Source organism: Pteropus medius, unplaced genomic scaffold, assembly GCF_902729225.1.
Source record: "Pteropus medius unplaced genomic scaffold, Ma_sr-lr_union100, whole genome shotgun sequence".
NCBI classification, from domain to species: Eukaryota; Metazoa; Chordata; class Mammalia; order Chiroptera; family Pteropodidae; genus Pteropus; species Pteropus medius.
In genome coordinates this window covers 1,054,386-1,068,883 of record NW_024353905.1, presented here as the reverse complement: position 1 = coordinate 1,068,883, position 14,498 = coordinate 1,054,386, and the positions used below count along the sequence as shown (strand labels likewise).

Genomic DNA, 14,498 nt, shown 5'->3' with positions numbered 1-14,498 from the left:
TGTGCCTAAACTAACATTGTGTAACTAGAATCTTGAGACACTTCTTGTGTAATTGGAAAAGAAACTGAGAACTCTGTATATGGATAAAAAAGATTTGTGCAAGACTTGGATCTCTTTCTCTGGTAATGATGGTTTCTTCTTTGAATTGAACTTTTCTAGCCTGGTTTGAATGTGGAAGGATGTCTTTTTCAGTTAAATAGAAATAGTGTTTCATAGCCTCTTACAATTTTTAGCACTTTTATTGAAATTCTTGACTTTTTAAAATTAAAATTATTGTGGTGACATTGGTTAATAAAATCAAATAGTTTTCAAGGGTACAAGTCAACAATATGTCATATGTATATTGTATTGTGTTTACCACCCAAAGTTAAATTTCCTTCCACCACCAAATATTTGACCCTCTTTACCCCTATCGACTTTCCCCCTCTCCACCCTTCCCTCTGGTAACCACTAACCCACTGTCCTTTTCCATGAGTCTCTGTTTGTCATGTTTGTTTGTTGCTTTTAGTTTTATATCACACATATGAATGAAATCATATGTTTCTCAACTTTTTCTGTCTGACTTATTTTGCCTATTAGCATAATAATCTCAAAAATCCATCCATGTTGTTGCAAATGGAAATATTTCATCTTTTCTTATGGCTGAGTACTGTTCCATCATATATATGTACCACATCTTCTTTATCCAATCATCTATTGGTGGACACATTGGTTGTTTTCATGTCTTGGCTACTGTGAACAATACTACTATGAACTTCAGGGTGCATATATCTTTGCAGATAAATGTTTTCAAGTTTTTTGGGGTAAATACTTAGAAGAGGGATTTCTGGAACTTTTTCGGTTCATGTTTATATCTGTAGGAAAAATAAGTGTTTTTGTCTTTTAGACTCTCAGAGTCAGTGTTACTCATCTTTGACAATGAGTAAACAGTCTTTGTGAGTTCATATATCAAGACTATATCCTGGTTCTCTAGGTTATGAACTGTAGACATGTGGTTGCGCTTTTCTTTGCCATCATTCAATTTTCTTTCTTCATCCCCACCACCCCCTGCATATGCCTTCACGCTTCGGGAATGAGATAGTCCGAGCATCAAGCATTCTCTGTATATGATTTAGTTAGCAGCTGGTGCATTTGTTTCTTGTAAGAGATTGGTATATAATCTGTCACAGTTCATTAACAAACTTTTGATTGAGACTAACATCTCTGGGAATATAAAACTTGACAAATGCCTGATGCATCTAAAATCTGCCGGAGGTAGATTTTATTGATATAGTTAACAGTGCCTGGTATTTGGCTAGTGTTTGTAGGTAATATGCTACATATATGTTGTTTGATTTGTCTCAAAGACTATAATGCAGTGTGTAAAGTGGATGCTTAAATTAACTTAGGATTAACCACATAGGTATACAGGTATGTGAATTTTTTATTTTTTATTTTCATTTTTTGATGGGTTTTTGATTGGTATTACATTGAATCTCTAGATCAAATTGGAAAGAACCTTGATAATATTGATTTTTACTATCCATGAACATGGAACATCTCTCCATTTATTTAGTTCTTTGATTTTTTAAATAATCTTTTATTTTTCAATTGCTCTTGACATACAATATTATATTAGTTTCAGGTGTACAACATAGTGACTAGACATTTATATAATGTATGATCACCCTGATAAATCTAGTATCCATCTGAAATCATACAGAATTATTACAGTATTACTGACTATATTCCTTATGCTATCTTTTACATCTCCATGACTAGTTTGTAACCACAAGTTTGTATTTCTTAACCCCTTCCCCCTTTTTACTAACCCTCCCCCAACCTCCCTGGGACATTCTTTATCTGTCCTTAAATTCTAAATGATAGCTTTATTGGGTAGAGTAATCTTGGTTGTAGGACCTTTTAATCACATTGAATATTTCTTGACAATCCCTTCTGGCCTGCAAAGTTTGTGTTGAAAGATCAGCTGACAATCTTATGAGAGCTTCCTTGCAGGTGACTAACTGCTTTTCTTTTGCTGCTTTTAAGATTCTCTCTTTTGTCTTTAACCTTTGGCATTTTAATTATGATGTATCTTGGTGTGGGCTTCTTTGGGTTCCTCTTGTTTGGGATTCTCTGCGCTTCCTGGGCTTGTATGTCTATTTCCTTCACCAGGTTAGGGAAGTTTTCCATCATTATTTCTTCAAAGAGGTTTTCAATTCCTTGCTCGCTCTCTCTTCTGCTTGTACTCCTATGGTGCGATCATTGGAATGCTTGACCTTGTGCCAGAGGCCTCTTAAACTATCCTCAGTTTTTGGATTCTTTTTTCTCGTTGCTGTTTTGTTTGGTTGTTTTCTGCTACTTTCTCTTCCAAATCATGATTTGATCCTCTGCTTCATCTAACCTACTGTTGATTCCCTCTAATGTATTATTTATTTCAGTTATTGTATTCTTCATTTCTGACAGGTTCTTTTTTATATTTTCTATCTCCATTTTTATGTTTCCTGTCTCTTTGTTGAAGTTCTCACTGAGATCCTTGAGCATTTTTATAACCAATGTTTTGAACTCGACATCTGGTAGATGGCTTTGTTTAGTTTTTTTTCTGGAGCTTTGTTCTGTTCTTTCATTTGGGACATGTTTCTTTGTCTCCCCATTTTGGCTTTCTCCCTGTTTTTGTTTCTATGTATTAGGTAGAGCTGCTATGTCTCCTGGTCTTGGTAGAGTAGACTTATATAGTAGATTTCTGTGGGGTCTAGTGGCACAGTCTCCTTGGTCACCTGAGTCAGGTGCTCCAGGTGTGTCTCCTGTATGGGTTGTGTGTGACCTCCTGTTGTATTTGAGCCTTGGTTGCTGTTTGCATATTATTGGGAGGGATTGACTCTTGGCATGATTGGTCTTGAGGACTGGCTGTGAGTACAGTGGAAGAGCTGTTGTATAGGGGCTGACCCTATAAAGCAGGATTCACTTTAGCAGGGCTGTGGTGCCTGCCTAGACTGCCCTTTATGTGTGTTGTTTGTGGAGGTTGTTGGGTGGTGTTCTGGTATGGTCTGAAGCTGGCCACTGGGTGTGGTGGTTCTTGGGCTTCTTGGGAGTGACTCTGTTGCAGGTCAAGGTCATCCACTGCCTGTACCCTGCCAGGGCCACTTGGTATGAACTACAAAGTGATCTGCAGATGCTTCGCAATTGTACTGGGCTTGGAGGTGCCTTGGAGAGGTTAAGCTGCAAACCGAGGCTGGCTGCTGCTAGTGCTGAGCTTGGGGCTGCTTAGCAAGAGGTACAAGGCACACCGAGGCCAGATGCTGCTTGCTTGGGGTGTGTGAACCTTTGAGAGATTTTAGGAAAGTTCCCAGCATGAGTCAAGACAGGCCATTTGTATGGAAAAGCCACTGGAAGTACCAGGTATGTGTATTATAAAATGTCTTTTTAAAATTTAAAAATGTTTTAAAAATTATTATAAAGTGTTATTTACCTATTTAAAAATAAATCTCATAAAGTTATAAAGTAGACAGTGAAAAATCACCTGTTATCTCTCCAGCTAGAAATAACTTATTTACGTTTTGGGGGTCGAGCCTCTAGATTTGTCTTTCTCTGTATACATATAGAATTTTGTATACCACAGTCATCACATACATACTATTTTATAGCTTGCTTTTTTCAGCTAATATATAGGAACCACATAAGGAAGAATTTTGACATTTGGGGTCTTTTTATGAATGTAATGTTTCAAGTTCTAAGAATTATTGTAGCCAACCTGTATTTATTCAGTCAACTTTCACCTCTCCTCTTGAGAGAGCTTCTATGTTCATTTTAGCTACTATATTGAAATCCTTTTGAGCCTCTTTTTAGAATTTCTACTGTGTGGAGTATAAAGGTGTCAGATTTAGTGATTCTGCATCTCCCCCAGGGTTTGAATGAGGGATGTGGCAATTGCAATAATAAATGAGAAGCCATGAGTAGTATGTTGCTGGGACTGGTCTCAGCCTCTTATTCAATTAGCATTTACTCATGGTATTAGGATTTTTATAGGATTAATGCTATACTATACTAAGCATCTTTTCAATTACTTGCTGAAAATTTTAGAACAAAGCGTTATTTTATCTCTCATTCTGTATGGGGCAATCCCATTAAAATAGGCATGGTGTATGCATTTATAATTTGAATTTTCCTTGCACCAGAATCAGGAACTGCAGCTGACCTTTGGAACAGATGGACAAACTTCAGCTCAACTTATGACTTTAGACTTGTCGGTCTTTTCTGTAGTTTCTTCTCAGATATTGCTTGTTTCACAAATGACTTCCCAGCATCCAACAGTTGGTCTTTAACTTGAGCCTGGCCCTAGAAATGGAAATCAGGCATTAACCAAATCACCAGATGCCAATCAGACTTCTAGTTTCTTACTGGTTAAGCACCCTCAAGCTTTGTCAAATCATTCCTCTGCTCAATATGTGAGCAATGCACAGAATACTGTTGGTACAGTACAGTTTCCTTCTAGTTCCATTGAGGGCCATTCAGGGGCCCATCAGCCTTCACAAAAGATACACTCAGCATCCCAGCTATACCTAGTGGTGCATCAAGAGTCTATAACTCCAGGTTCTTCAGTGCCACAAAGCCAGACTATACACTTGAAGAAACTTTGTTTCCATGCCTTTTTTCAGCAGCAGCCATTAAATTTACAACCTCAGATTATGGCATCACCACAGAAAAATGTTTAGCAGGATTGTGTTCTGCAAGAGTCTGAAGCTCATGCCAGATGGCAGCAGCCAAAGAGTGATATTGAAAGTTTGATTCAGCCCCTGGATCAGCCATCTTATTCTGTTCAACACACTTATCTAGGACTATCTGCAGAATTAAACCATCTTCCCCATTAACGGCTCCTGAGCAGCTGCCCTTTGTGATACATCCCCAGGAACAAGGTTCTTACCCATCACAGCCAACTTGCCCAATCCAGGCTCTAGCACAGCCTGTGTATTCACTGTCAGCCCTCAAGCATCCTCTTTACACTGTACATCCACTGGGATCACAGCCAGTTTATTCTATGCAGACTTCTTAACCAGTCCCACCCATGGTGCAGCCCTCTTATTTGGCCCCAGCCCATGGGCAGCCTGCTTACCCAGTGCAACCTCCTATTCAGTCACCTATTCCAGACCAGCCATCTCATGTGATCCAAGCAGCTTATCCCGTGGTGTCCATGGAACAGCCTGCTTATCAGGCACTACCTCTTGAGCGTGTCCCTTATTCAGGCAAACTGCTTACACCATCCAGACAACTAAATATGCAACCTTCATAACCCAGCAAGTATACACAGTAAACTCTCCTAATAGCGAGAAAGTACATACTACAAACTCTACAGATCAGAAGTTATACTCAATACCACCTTATGTAATACAGACATCTGAACAACAAGCCTATTTAACACCACACAAAGGTAGTAAGTTTTTAATATAGGAGCAAAAGACATATTTAACATCAACATTAGCTACACAGACATGTTCTACTGAGACTTTATTTGATGTACAGCATTCAGAAGCTTCATCCCAAGCAGATGTCAGTTTTGGACACTAGCAGCCAAAAGCCCAGAGGGCCATGGAAAGACAGCTTCAACGCCCTGTGCAGATGTCCTTCATTCAACAGGCCTGCTTACAGACCCAGATCCAGCCCCTACAGTTCTCTGCAAAGCTATCCAAATCACATATAACACCAAGCAAGGTTTCACACCAAGCCAGGTTTCTCACCTAGCTTTCATTGAGTATCAGTAGATGACTCATTTATCTCATAGATAAACATAGAATAGCCATCAGTTGTCTATTCAAGAAGGTCACATAAATCAACTGTAGTCTATGTATAGCCAACATTTTGCCTTCCAGCAGCATGCACCTCATTCACAGGCACCTAAACAAATTCAGCCATTACCAGGTATTCCAAAGGCCATTACAAATATGGTCCAGATTATACTTCCTTTGCAAACACAGTTGCAACCAGCGGCAGTGAAATCCCAATATGTAATACAGTCTTTAGAGCAGCCTCAAGTGCTTCAGGAATTAGACAGCTGTCAGATTTTTCTGCAGAAAAGCCTAGCACAGCATCAGCCAGCATGTATTCAGCAGCGTTCTGCTGTCCAGCCACAGTGGCAGCCATCTTCTAGCTTAGCACTTGTTTTTTGGTTATCGAAAACATGATTGCAATAGCAGACTCTCAATCAAAGCTCTGGGATAGCCCTTCCAAATCAGCCATCTTATTCTGTTCATCTGTCAACACTTCCAGTACAGGTTTCCACTGCCTTTCAGAGCATTTCTGTGTTTCAGGCACAACAGCATTTACAAAGCCAAGAAATTCCAAAGGTAAATCTTCCTGGGGAAAAATTGTAGATGATTGTGATTTTCCTGTAATGTTCAGGAGTCAGGGAGATAGTGAGCTATAGTAGAAATGACATTGAACTGGGAGTCACAGTCCCTGTTTCTGGCTCATTTCCTTACTCACTAGGTAGGCTTGATTCAAGTCTCTTTAGAGTTTTTTTATGTGTAAAGTGAAAGGATTAGACCAGATGATAAAAATATTTAAATACGTACTTGGGATATGTCAGTGAATAAAAAAGCAAAAATGCCTTCTGTCACTGAGTTTTGTTGCCTAATAGGGAGGAGATTGTCAATAACCATAATAAAGAGTATATTATATAATATGGTACAAAGAGATTAGGGGAAATATAAAGCCAAGTAAGGAAAGTGGGTTGCAATTTTCAATAAGGTGGTAATCAGGGTAGGCCTCATTGAGAAGGTGACATTTGAACAAACACTTGAAGGAGGTGTGGGAGTCTGCAGTGTACATTCCAGGTAGAGGGAATAACCAGTGCAAAGGCCCTGAGGGAGGAGTGTGTCTGGCATGTTTGAAGAATAGCAAGAGGGCCAGTGTAGTTGTTAGTCCTAAAATGTTAGGAGCCTATCTTATTGTTCTACATTTATAATAATGCATTCGCTTTTATGAGATGATAGTAATGATCACTACTGAGTAATTTCTAGGTGCCAAATACTGTTTTCTAACAGCGATTCCCAACCTTTTTGGCACCAGGACCTAGTTTTGTGGAAGACAATTTTTCCACGGACCGGGAGTGGGGGATGGTTTCAGAATGATTCAAGCATATTACATTTATTGTGCCCTTTATTTCTATTGTTATTGCATTGTAATATATAATGAATAATTAATGACTTACCATAATGCAGAATCAGTGGGAGCCCTGAGCTTGTTTTCTTTAAACTAGACAGTCCCATCTGAGTATGATAGGTGACAGTGACACCCGAAGTGTATTGCTTATGTCCAGTCTGCTCTGTAATCTCATTTGGTTGCTGTCACTGCAGAAAACTCTGCTTCACAAAGATAAGATGTTGGAAATGGAAGCAGACTTTTTGGTGCTTTTGTAGTAATCTCAGGATATTCTGCTTTGACTTTAATCCGGAACGTATAGAGATTTGAAGTTGCCTCAAACATACTTTTAAGGCCATCATCATTTCCAATCTCAAGCAGCTGATCCTCTTCTTCCACGGACAAAGTTGATTCACCTGATTTATTCATGAATGGGTCATGGATCTATTCTTTCTCAGTTTGGGGGCCTTTTGTGTTTGGGAAGTAATGCTCAAATTCTTTTGAAAGCTGAGATATATGATTACGTACTAGCTGGGAGAAAGAAGGCCCTGGCTCAGTCTCTTTCAGAATCCCCGCTAATGTTTCAAACATTTCAAAAATTCCAATATTCACTCATCCACCCCCATAATTCCAGTTTGGCTTTGAATGCAGCCATTTTATCTTCCAATTTGAACACAGTTTTCATTCTCCCCTGAAGTGACAGATTGAGTTGGTTAAGCAGGTTGAATATGTCACACAAGTAAGCAAGTTTTGTGACCCAATCTGTGTCACTGAGATGTGCTGCCACTGGTGACTGTTTTTCTAAAAGAAATCTCGGCAGTGGCTGTCAACTCAGAAACTTTGGACAGCAATCTACCTTTAGAAAGCTATCTCACTTCTGTGTATGAGAAGATGTGTGTGCTCTGTGTCTATCTCACAGAGCTGTGTGAACAAATGTGAGTTAAGGGCATGAACTTTAATGTGGTTGATAATTTTAATCACATCCTGCAAAATGTTAAGTTCTGGTGACTATTTTCGGCTAGCCAGCATTTCTCTATGGATGACACAGTGCATAGACTCACATTCAGAAGTGACCTCTTTGACCCTAGTAGTGAAACCAGAAAGACTCCAGAAACCAGAAACCAGAAAGTCCTGGCAGCCGTTCTGTCCGTGCATATACCAACACAAAATGACCAATTCAGTTTTCCTAATATGTAATCATTTGAAGACTTCAATAGTTCTGCAGCTATGGTGTTGGTTAGCAACAAAAGTGCACGTAACATATCTTTATGCACATTCTCCTGAAAAAAACATATCGGACAAAAACAAGCATTGTTGTCTTGTCAACATCGGTAGACTCATCAACCTGTATTGCATACCACAGTGACATTAATTCTTTCTAACAATTATGCCTCAATATTCTCTGCTATTTCATCAATTCGTCTAGTTATGATGCTAGCTGAAAGGGGAAAACATGCCACCTTTTGAGCTGCAGCCTCTCCTAAAACTTCACGACTATGTCCTTAGTATCAGGCAGGATCAGCTCTTCACCAATAGTAAAGGGCTTCTTGGCTTTAGCAATGTGATTAACCACTAAGAATGATGCTCTCAGGCAGACACATTTGATGAAGTGGTGGCCTTCAATAATTGCTTCTGTTCTTCGTGTTCACTTTTTTTTTCCCCTTTGGAAAAACTTCAAAGCCTTGTCTTTTAATGCAGGGTGCTTGGTCTCCATGTGGTTAAGCAGTTTTGAAGGTTTCATGGCTTCATTGGATAGCTAGTCACCACAGATTATACAAAGCAGGCTTGGAGAATGTGAATCACCTGTTGCAATGAACCCGTAATTTAAGTAGGATTCTTGGTATTTTCTTTTAAATGCAGCTTTCTTTTTGTTGGCAGTCTTAGAGTCTTCTGCTGTCTCATCATTGGGTCTTTCCCCCTTTTCAAAGAAGCTCTCCAGTCACGTTTGTTTTTTACTCATTTTGGCTAGGGTTAGCTTGTGCATTTACCAAAACTGTGATTGACACAAATACGCAGTGAAGGAAAGGCGCAGATGGAACTGGTAAAGGTGATGAAACTAGCTCTGGGGAGCAGCTGCAAATACAGATGAAGCTTCACTTGGTCGCCTGCTGTTCACCTGCTGTTCACCTGCTGTGTAGCCTGGTTCCTAACAAGCCACAGATGGTATTGGTCCGTAGCCTAGGGGTTGGGAACCCCTGCTCTAACAGCTTGACATGTACTATCCTCACAGCAGCCCTATGAATAATAGCTGTCATTACCCCCATTTTACAGGTAAGGAAACTGAGGTATAGAGAGGTTAAGTAACTTTCCTGGTGTTAATACAGGAGGGTCAGGATTTGAACCTGGATTACTGGCTATAGCTACTGTGCCCTTAATCATTACACCATCCAGCTTCTTTGTAAAATAGCTATCCTCCCTGTCAGAATTGGAATAAAGGGCATGATGACTTCAGTGAGATTTATTTAACTACGGGGGGATTAAATTAATTAAAGGAAGGAACTAAGAATCCAGTTTATTCTTTTTTTCTCTCCTGTTCTGCTTTAGGTATCTCTAAAGTCCCTGAATTTATTGAGTTTGGCTAATAAAATGCTTTCAGGTGCTTAGATAAAAGGTATGCTATACTGTAAGGGTTTTCTGATGATATATTACTGTTCCAAACAGTTATTATCTCAAGTATTGTGTGTTTAATAAAATTTCCTCTTTATCAAGAGCATAAATTATAATGAATACTGATGTGTGCATGCTGACTCCTAACAGAAATGATCAAGAATTAATAAAGATCTTTGCAGCTGAATTTTCTTCAGAAAAAGCATGCTATTCCGAGATTTATTTCTTTAGAATAAAGTTCTTCACAAAGTATTTTGATTTGGCATGTTCATTTCTGTGGGCATGTATTGTATACTTTCCTTACCTAATTCAAAAAATTTCCCCAACATTGTATTAAGAAAAATTTCAAAGGTACAGAAAAGTTGAAAAAATTGTAGAAAGAATACTCATATGCCTACCAATTAGATTCTATAGTTAACTTTTGCTGTTTTTGCTCTATCCATTCCTTTCTGCATTTATCAATCCACCTTGTTTTTCTGGTACATTTCAAAATTAAAATTACTTATATCAGTATACTTCATCCATAAATACTTCAGCATGCATATCATTGACTAGAACTCAGTATTCGTTTTTTTTTTTCTTTAGGTTACATTTATGTGCAGTAAAATGCACAGATAATTCAGCAAGTTTTGACACTTAGACCTGTATAACCCAAACCATTATCAAAATACAGAGCAGATGTTGGCAGACCTTTTCCGTAAAGGTCTAGATAGTAACTATTTTAGACTTCGTGGGTTATAGAGTCTCTGTTGCAATGACTCAGCTCTGCTATTGCATGCATAATAACAGCTATAGACAATATGTAAAAGAACAGGCCTGGCTGTGTTCCAGCATAACTTTATTCATAAAAACAGGCTGTGTGCCAGTTTTGGCCTGCAGGCTGTAGCTTGCCCACTTGATATAGAATACTGCCATTACTGCAGAAAGTTTCTTTATGCCCCTTCCCAGTCAGTGCCTGCCACATTCCCCCAGAGTCGACCACTCTTGATTTTTTTCACCATAGGTTAGCTTTGCCTGTTTTAGACCTTCATATAAATGAAATCATACAATATGTACTCTTGTGTAAGGCTTTTCTCACTCAACATGTTTTTGAGATTGATCCATGTTGTGTTATCAGTAGTTCTTTTTTTTTATGGCAGAGTAACATATCATTGTATGAATTTACCATATTTGTTTATTCATTTTACTATTCATGAACACCTGAGTGGTTTCTGATTTTTGGTTATTATGAGTAAAGCTACTATGAACATTCTTGTATAAGTATTCTTGTAAACATATGTTTTCATTTCTCCTGGATAATACCTAGGAGTAGAGCTGCAGAGTCGTAAGATAGGTGTTTAATTTTTTAAGAAATTACCAGTTTTCCAAATTGGCTGCATCATTTTACACTAACACCAGCAATAAATGAGAGTTCCATACCCTCACCAACATTAATTTTAGCTATTCTGGTAGATGTGTATTTCATTGTAGTTTTAATTTGTATTTTCTTGATGACTGATAAGGAATACCTTTTCATGTATTTATTGGCCTTTGTATATCTTCCTTTGTGAAGTATCTGTTCAAGGCATTTGCCCATTTTATTTTGCTTGTTTGCCTTGTTATTATTGACTTACATAGTTCTTAATATATTCTGGATGATACTAGCCCTTTGTAAAATACATGCTTTACAAATATATTCTCCAATCTGTAGATTGCCCATTCATTTTTGTAATGGTTTCATTTGATGAGACAAAGTAATTAACCTTGATGAAGTCTAATTCATCAAAATTTTCTATTGTGGTTATTGCTTTTTATGGCTTCAGAAACCTTTGCCTACACCCATGCTGCAAAGATACTCTCCTGTTTTATGGTTTTAGGTTTATGTCAGGTCTGTAGTCCATCTTGAATTAATTTTTATGAATGTGTGAAGAAGGGAATCAAGGTTTTGTTTTGTTTTTTTTTAAAACCCATTTGACTTTCCATTTGTTTGAGCTCCATTTGTTTGAAAAGGTTTCCTTTTCCCATTGGATTGTTTTGGCACCTTTGTCGATAGTAAAATAACCATATAAATGTGAATCTCTTTCTGGTCTGTTGCAATGATATATTTGTCCATCCATGAGTCAGTACCACAATCTTTTGATTACTGTAGCTTTATATAGTACGTCTTGAGGTTAGGTAGTACAAATCTTTCTTCTTTGATTTGTGTTTTCAAGATTTCTTTGGCTATTCTAGATCTTTTGCATTGTCATATAAATCTTAGAATTGGACAATTCCTATTTTAAAATGTCTGGTAGAGTTTTAATAGTGATTGTGTGAAATCCATAGATTAATTTCGGGAGAAATGATAATAAGAATATCGAATCTTCCAACCCAGGAACATGGCTTATCTCTCTATTAATTTACATCTTTAATTTTTCACCAATATTTTGTAATATGGAGGTTTTGACACCTCTTTTGATTTTGTGTGGGGACACATCTTTTGGTAACCTTATTCCTGAATATTTTGTTTTGACAATACTATAAATGGAATTGCTTTTTAAATTGCATTTTCTAATTGCTCGTTGTTTGTATATAAAATAAAATTGTTTTCTGTGTATAGTTCTTGTATTCTGTAACTTAGTAAAGTTTGATTTATTAGTCTTTGTTATTTTTTGATTATTTGAGATTTTTAATGTAAATAATCATATAACCTGAAAATATGAATAAGACAGTATTATTTATTCCTTTCCAGTGTTTATGCTTTTAATTTTTATTTTTGCCTTATTGCATTGGCCACAACCTTCAGTACAGTGTTAAATAGTAAAGAAGATACTGGACGTTTTGTCTTGTTTTTGATATCAAGGAGAAAATGTTCACTCAATATTAAGTTTGCTGTTAGCTGCAGGATTTTCTAGATGCCCTTTATCAGATGAGGAATTTCCCTTTATTCTTAATTTGCTAATAAGAATATTTTGAGTGGATATTGAATTTTGTCAAATGATTTATCTGCATCTATTGAAATGATGATATGACATATGACTAATATGGCTAGATTTACATATACCATTTATTATTTCTTTTCTTGCTTATGTTTTTTATTCCTCCTGGCCAACTGCCTTTTAGATAAAAACAAAAAATTTTTTTAGAATCCAGTTTCAATTTTTCTGTTGTCTTTTTAGCAATACACTCTTTTGTTTTAATAGTTTCTATCCAAATTTATTTATCTAAGCAAAGTTTTTTTTAAAGATGTAATTCGTGCACCATGAAATTCACCCTTTTAAAGTATACAGCTTAGTGTTTTTTTGTATATTAACAAGTTATGCAACCATCACCACTAACTCAAGAACATTTTTATCGCCCTAAAAAGAAACTCTGTATCTATCAGCAGTCATTCTTTACCCCTACCTTCTCCATTCTCTGGCTTTCACTTTTCTACTTTCTGTCTATTTATTTGCCTATTCTAGGCATTTTACATAAATGGAATCATACAATATATGGCCTTTTGTGTCTGGCTTCTTTCACTTATGATAATGTTTCAAAGTATATCCATGTTACAGTAGCATGTATCAGTACTTTATTTCTTATTGCCAAATAGTATTCCATTGTATAGATTATATTACATTTTGTATACTCATTCATCAGTTGATGGAAATTTGGATCATTTCTACTTTTTGTTGTTATGAATAATGCTGCTGTGAACATTTGTATGCAAGTTTTTGTGTGAGCATTCATTTCTGTGGCTATATGCCCAGAAGCGAAATCCTGGGCTGTATGGTAACTCTATGTTTAACTTTTTGAGGAATTGCCAAATTTTCCAAAGCAGCTGTATCATTTTATGTTCCCACCAGTAAGGTGTAAGGGTTTCAGTTTCTCCACATCCTAATTAATACTTATTATTTGTCTTTCTGATTGTAGCATCCTAGTTGTGTGAACTGGTATCTTATTGTGATTTTGATTTGCATTTCCCTGAAGGCTAATGATGTTGAGCATCTTTTCATATGCTCGTAGGCCCTTTGTGTATCTTCTTTTATCTTCTTAGGGGAAATATCTATTCAAATCATTTGCCCTTTTTCAATTTTATTTTGTTCTTTTTATTGTTGAATTGTAAGAATTTTTTATATATTTTGGATGCTAGATCCTTAGATATGTGATTTACAAATATTTTCTCCTATTTTATGGGTTATCTTTTCACTTTCTTCATAGTGTCCTTTGTAGCATAAATTTGTTTTTAATTTGGTGAAGTCCAATTTATCTGTGTTTGCTTTGTGTTTTTGATGTTGTATTTAAGAAACCATTGCCTAATCTAAGGTCATATAGATTTTTCCATATATTTTCTTCTAAGAGTTTTAAGTTTTAGTTTGTAAATTTAGGTATTTGATCCATTTTGAGTTAATTTTTATATAAAGTTAAGAGGGGTTCAATTTCATTCTTCTCATGTGGATATCCAGTTTTCCTAGCCACATTTACTGAAAATACTATCCTTTCTGTATTGAATATACTTGAAACCCTTGTTGAAAACCGGTTGACCATAAAAGTATAAGTCCTTTGACTTTGTTTTCTCTACCCCGCTCCCTTATTGCTCTTGCTAGAACTACCAGTGTCATGTTGAATAGAAGTGATGAGAGAGGATATCCTTGCTGTGGATCTTTCTACTTTTATATAACTTTATTCAGTTATAATTTATGTACAAAAATCTGCATATATTTATAGAGTACAATTCAATGAGTTGACATATATATACCACAATAATATTTCTCAAACCTGGAAAGTTTCTTGTGTCCCTTTTTTAGTATTTTTTTTTTGTGGTTACTCTGGGGATT

The 14,498-nt window shown here is 36.7% G+C and overlaps 1 protein-coding gene across 1 annotated transcript in view; it reads left to right on the top strand.

The window, feature by feature from the left end:
* Positions 1 to 14,498, top strand: part of WNK3 (WNK lysine deficient protein kinase 3) — a 146,921-nt gene that overhangs the window by 60,706 nt on the left and 71,717 nt on the right. The window lies entirely within an intron of this gene.